Raw genomic sequence first — 6,779 nt, 5'->3', positions numbered from 1 at the left:
TTATATCCCGCCCCTCTACAAGATGCAGTCAGGGCGGCTTACAAAGATTGCACATGTGCACATAAATGCACATGTTGAGATTCCTGGGGGGCAACAATCCAAGGACTTTTACTATTATTGTATTCATTCATAGGCTGCTTCTCTTCCCCCCACACACTGATGGGTCTCAAGGGGGCCTACAATTTACTAAGGCTAGTATAGATTAGAAACCAATCAAAAACATCAGTTCAATGTAAAAATTATTTGGAATCCAATTCAACAATCTGTAGAGTTCAAGTTAAAGCCATTTAAAATTTATTCAAAAACAATACTAAAATTTTACAAAAATCAATAAAACAGTACAATACGCCATGAAAAATTCATCACAGTCGATTCTTACAAAGCCTGATGGAACAGAAGGAGAGCAATGAAGGAGCCATCCTTGCTTCCCTATGGAGGAGAAGTTCAAATTTTGGGAGCAACCACGGAGAAGGTCCTGTCCTTTGTTCCCACCAAATCATAGAGTCATAGAGTTGGAAGAGACCTCAAGGGCTACATCCGCACTGCAGAAAGAATCAGGTTTACTTGCCACGGCTCAGTTCTATGGGATTCTGGGACTTGTGGGCTTGTCAGACATTTAGCCTTCACTGCCAGAGAACATTTCGGTTGGCCAAGTAAAGCTATCTCTCTTCTGTGGATTTTTGTTGCACCGCTCTAGTGCGGCAACAAACTACACGTCCCAGAATTCCATAGCCTTGAGCCAGGGCAGTTAAAGAGGTGCCAAACCGGATTATTGCTCAAGAGTAGATGCAGCCCAAGAATAAGCCGCCCCTAAGTCTAGTCTTCTTGACCTGTTTTGCTGATAACAGCCAGAACACAGGAATAAAACCCGATGAACAAGTGTGAGGTACACAGGTTGGAAACAGAGGCTGAGGCTGGTCATCATTGGTGAGTTAGTACCCTAAAGGCACTAGATCCCCTATGATCCTGGAAGTTAAGCAGGGTCAACCCTGGTTAGTACTTGGATGGGAGACCGCCAATGAATCACGAGAACTGCAGGCTGTATTTCAGAGGAAGGAATTGGCAAAATCACACCTGAGTAAGAACATCCCGTGAAATTCATAGGGTGCCATTAGGCGACAAGGGACTTGTGGGGACATACGCCTTTAGTACGTCAAACCTCTGACCTTGGTATTATACAAAACACTCCAAATTGCCCACCTCTCTACAGCTGATTGTGTGGATTGTTTTAATGGTATTTTATTATGGTATTATTTTGGGAGGGAGGGAACAATGGGATGTATTTTATAATGTAGGATACATTTTATGCTGTACAGTATTTTATTGCTGTTGTGAGCCGCTTCTATCCTGTGGGAGAGGTGGGATAAAAATATATTGTTGTTGTTGTTGTTGTTACCACGGTCAGCTCTGGTTAGTACTTGGATGGGAGACCGCCGATTCACCACATCCGAGTAAGTCACAGGGTACCATTAAGCGACTTGAAGGGACATACACACTCCCTAGTTCATCACAGCTTTTTGTTGCTCACTTGTTTTGGTGTGAATTTGCACACTTCCTTTCTTGCGATCAAAGGAAGCGACTTTCCAAGCCGAGGAGTTTGGGGGAAGGAGAATCAGAGACAGCAAAAGACCCACTTGAGGAGGGAGGGAAAGCAGGGGATCACCCAGAAGGATCCTTAGTAGGTCCTGCGATGGCCGATCGGGATCCCTTTTTGGGTCGCCCAGGGACTGTGAGGACCCTCTGGAATCTTTTCTTAAACTTGGCTTTCTTTCTGGGGATCCGGAGAGTGTGGTGCAGTGTTCTGGGTGCTAGACCTGAGTCGGAATCCCTGCATGCAAACCCACTGGGTGACTTTGGGCAAGTCACACTCTCTCAGCCTTTGAGGAAGGAAACAGAGCCAGACCTTGCTCTGAAGCAATATTCCTGAGAAAACCGGGATATTTGGGCTGCGATCAGTCGGAGTGGGCTGGAAGGGCAAGGACCCAGCCGCAGCCTGGGTGGCCCCTTTCTTTCCAGGCACAGAGCTGTATGGAAGCATCTGCTGCCCAGAAGATACAATCTCCTCCCCCCCCCCCTTTATAATCCCCGATGGGGAAAAGGGGGGGCGGTGGGTGGGGGCCTGGAGAAGAGAGGGATATGGGAGGGGAGGCAGACAGGCAGGCAGACACACTCAACTCAAGGGGACTGATTCCGATTCAGAAAAGGAGGATGCCTAGCTTCCCAACTCTTCTCACTCGTCTGTGTGTCTTCAAGTCCTTTCCGTTTTAACGCGACCTCAAAGCAAACCTATCAAATTGCCACTGCCATCCCCTGAAGCTGAGAGAGTATGACTTGCCGAAGGTCACCCAGCGGGTTCCCAGCCAGGATTCGAACCCTGGTCTCCAGACGCAGTCCAACACTCACTAGAGGTTTGTCGGAAGCCCTGCTATAAAGACCAGACCTTCATTTCTTCGCTACGGAGCAACTGCTGCAAAAACCAGGTTAAGCCAAAGGTATTTTCCCTCCAAGCTGGATTCTTCCCTCGCCCCAAATGAAGCAGAGTATGCCAGGGAAACCCACTAGATGACCCTGAGTAAGTCACACACTCTCAGCCTCAGAGGGAAGCCAAACCCTCTCTGAACACATCTTGCCAAGAAAACCTCTTTGGGTCTCCATAAGTCGGAATAGCAACAGTTGGGATTTATGTCATACTCCTCCGAGTTAGTAGTATCTTACTATCAACACGTATCTTAAATTCCAAAATAAGATCAAGTCACCCTGATGGAAACCCACTCTTTCCACCTCCACGGAGACTTCTAACCTGTTCCCTGATCGTGTCTTAGAATTGTATTTATTGTTATTCATTTATTCACTTCTATGCCGCCTTTCTCCCCAAAAAAGGGACCCAAGGCGGCTCACAAGAGAAAATAAATCCCGCTCTCTGCCTTCTTCTCACCAGTTCCTCTGAAAAGGTGAATCTATTCAGTCGGCTTCTCTGGCTTCACTTTGAGAAGCACCGTTGGCCCCAATGGACTGACTTCAGATTTACTTCAGAATAGCAGCCAGCCAAAATTGGACTTTTATGCGCCTTTAGGTGCTCCAGATCTTAGTGCAAACGAATTGCATTTTACAAAAGGAACTACAGTACAGTATTTCTTGGGAAAGAGAAGGATGGGTTTGGGCACATCTAAAGACCCATATATGTTTAATTCCTTTTTCATAGAAAACATCCACATTGAAAGAGCTGGAGTCCAGGCACTTGCCTCAGCAGAGAATATCGGCTATTTCTCACTTTGTTTGTTTCTTTGTTTTAAATCCCATGATTTTAGCTCTTCTCCTAAAATAAGATAGAAAAAAAAACCCCAAAGGTATTAACTAAGGCATTCAATAAATTAAGTGAAGCAGGCAGTATAAATGACAGAAGAGCAAAACCAGTAAGAAGGCTGAATCTGGGCTCAATTTATTCTCAGTTCCCATTGGAAACTGATGGGATTTCAGTTATTTCTTGCCTTCAACCATTTCCGACCTATCACCTGGTTTTCCTAGCCATATTTGTTCAGAGGAGTTTGCCTTCATCTTCCTCCAAGGCTGAGAGAGTGTGACTTGCCCAAGGTCAGCCAGTGGGTTTCCATGGCTGAGTGAGAGGATTCGAACCCAGGACTCCAGAGCCATAGTCCAGTGCTCAAACCACTACATCACACTGTCACCAAAGGTTTAAGTTAGTTCTGCCATAAATCCTTTTGTTTCCCATGGGTGCGATGGTTGCACCTAACTCTCAGGTATCTTTTCCTTCACAGACCTAGAGGTAGAAGAATACATTTCAGCAGGTTCTCCTTGTCCTGCAAGGAATACCTTTCCATATCCCCTCTTCTACGCATCTTTAAGAAGCCCTTTGCCTTATTTCATCTGACAACTCTCACTGGAGCAAAAGCCAGTACAGATCTCTTTAGGACTGAGTTCAACAAAGACAGAATTCAACTGGGAACTACAGAGCAGATTCCCCCCCCCCCCTCCAGCATTTAGAAGGAAAAATTTGGTCCCACTGGGTCCCAATTGGATAGACACTTGAGAATAAATCAGACTGAACTCACTTCTGAGTTTCTTGTTGTGTGCCTTCAAGTTGATTTGAATAAAGGTGACTCTAAGGTATGGAAACTCTTATCATGAGGTTTTCATGGCAAATTTCCCCAGAGAGGGTTTGCCATTGCTATCCTCTGAGGCTGAGAGAGTGTGACTTGCCCAAAGTCACCCAGTGGGTTTTCATGGCCCAGCTGGGATTCGAACCCTGGTCTCCAGAGTCATAGTCCAATGCTCAAACCAGCCAGAAATTGACTAACAAAAGGCTTGACAAGAGTGCATGTCCCTACAAGTCATCTGTTGCCTAATGGCACCCTATGAATTTCACAGCATTTTCTTACTCAGGTGTGGTTTTGCCAATACTTACCTCTGAAATGCAGCTTACAGCACCTGGGATTCATTGGCATCTCCCATCCAAGTGCTAACCAGGGCTGACCCTGCTTAACTACCAAGATCAGAAGGGATCTAGTGTCTTTAGGGTACTAACTCACCAATGATGAACAACCACTATTTCCAACCTGTGCATCTCACACTTGTTCATTGTCTCTTATTCCCGTGTTCTGGCTGTTATCAGCAAAACAGGTCAAGAAGACATTTTGAAACAGGTCTCAGAATGTTTGGTGGAAACTTATGGTGCTTGAAATCCCTAGAATTTACAACATTTTCTCTTTCTGAGCAAACTGTTTTCCCCAACAGGGCTCTATTCCGGCATTATGGTCACTTTCTGACTTCAAAGCTTAGTTCTTTTTCAAAAATTGTTTGAAAGGACATGTTTATAAAAGATGCAGGTCTAATCTTCACTGCAGAAATAATGCAGTTTGACACCACTTGAACTGCCATGGCACAATGTATGGAATCCTGGGATTTGTAGTTTGCTGTGGCACTAGAGCGCTCTGACAAAGAAGGTTCAATATTTCACAAAACTACAAACTCCAGAATTCCAAAGCACTGAACCATGGCAGTTAAATCGGTGTCAAATTGCATTATTTCTGCAGTGCGGGTAAGACCTAAGGCTGATCCACACTGCAGAATCATAGAATCGTAGAGTTGGAAGAGACCACAAGGGTCATCCAGTCCAACCCCCTGCCATGCAGGAACTCTCAGTCAAAGCATCCCCGACAAATGGCCATCCAGCCTCTGTTTAAAGACCTCCAAGGAAGGAGATTTCACTACACTCCGAGGGAGTTTGTTCCACTGTCGAACAGCCCTTACTGTCAGGAAGTTTCTCCTAATGTTGAGGTGGAATCTCTTTTCCTGCAGCTTGCATCCATTGTTCTGGGTTCTAGTCTCTGGAGCAGCAGAAAACAAGCTTGCTCCCTCCTCAATATGACATCCCTTCAAGTATTTAAACAAGTCTATCATATCACCTCTTAACCTTCTCTTCTCTAGGCTAAACATCCCCAGCTCCCTGAGTCGTTCCTCATAGGACATGGTTTCCAGACCCTTCACCATTTTAGTTGCCCTCCTTTGGACACTCTCCAATTTCTCAATGTCCTTTTTGAATTGTGGTGCCCAGAACTGGACACAATATTCCAGGTGGGGTCTGACCAGAGCAGAATATAGTGGCACTATTACTTCTTTTCATCTAGACACTATACTTCTATTGATGCAGCCTAAAATTGCATTGGCCTTTTTAGCTGCTGCATCGCACTGTTGACTCATGTTCAACTTGTGGTCTACTTGGACTCCTAGATCCCTTTCACACGTAGTTACATTCAGCCAGGTGTCACCCATCCTATATCTGTGCATTTTATTTTTCTGCCCTAAGTGCAGTACCTTATATTTCTCTGTGTTGAATTTCATTTTGTTAGCTTTGGCTCAGCTTTTTAGTCTGTTCAGGTCATTTTGAATCTTGAGCCTGTCCTCTGGAGGTATTAGCTATTCCTCCTAATTTGGTGTCTTCTGCAAGTTTGATAAGTGTGCTCCCAATTCTGTCATCCAAGTCATTGATAAAGATGTTGAATAGCACTGGGACAAGGACAGAGCCCTGTGGGACCCCACTGGTCAGAATAATCCACTTTGACACCATGTTAACTACCATAGTTAAGGTGGTGTCAAACTGGATTATTTCTGCAGTGCAGATGTAGCTACACTTGGAAACTGTCCATTTTTTTATTCCATTCTCGTTCAATTTTAAGGATTCCTCTTCGGCTACATATAACAAAGTAATGATCATCACATGGGGCATTCTTGGGGTTTTACTGTAAAAATTCACAGACTGCAACCTTAAACTCCCAGACTTTCCCCTAATGGGGTGGGTGTTGTTAATATCTGGCTAATTAGCAATATATGCGTGATACCTGATCAGTCCTGTTTACATCACTAGCGTGTGTAAAGGAGCAACAAGATATGGGATTAAAATCTAAATTTGCAAATGTGTCATATCTTAATCCATTCCTGTAATGTGGATCTATTAATTATTTTTGTTCAAGAACTTAATACATTTGAAGAAGTCAGACAGGATTAATCTATTGACTAAATCAGGAAATCAATTAATAATTGTCACATTATTTAAAAGAATTCCTAGTCACAACAAAAATATTTTTGAGGAAGAATGTTTGACAAACACATTTGTTGCAAATGTCTCTTGTTCGTTCTGGTGTTACTTTCCTACAAATGTGCTCAGAACAAAGATGAGTGACTGTGGTGGATTTGGGCCCAGTTTTCAGCCCCTGGGATCTTAGACTCACAGCATTAGCAATTGGAATAGCAGGTACATTTCT

This window comes from Sceloporus undulatus, chromosome 1 (genome assembly GCF_019175285.1).
Source record: "Sceloporus undulatus isolate JIND9_A2432 ecotype Alabama chromosome 1, SceUnd_v1.1, whole genome shotgun sequence".
Lineage (NCBI taxonomy): Eukaryota > Metazoa > Chordata > Lepidosauria > Squamata > Phrynosomatidae > Sceloporus > Sceloporus undulatus.
The sequence above is the reverse complement of the archived record's forward strand: the minus strand, read 5'-3'. Positions refer to the sequence as shown.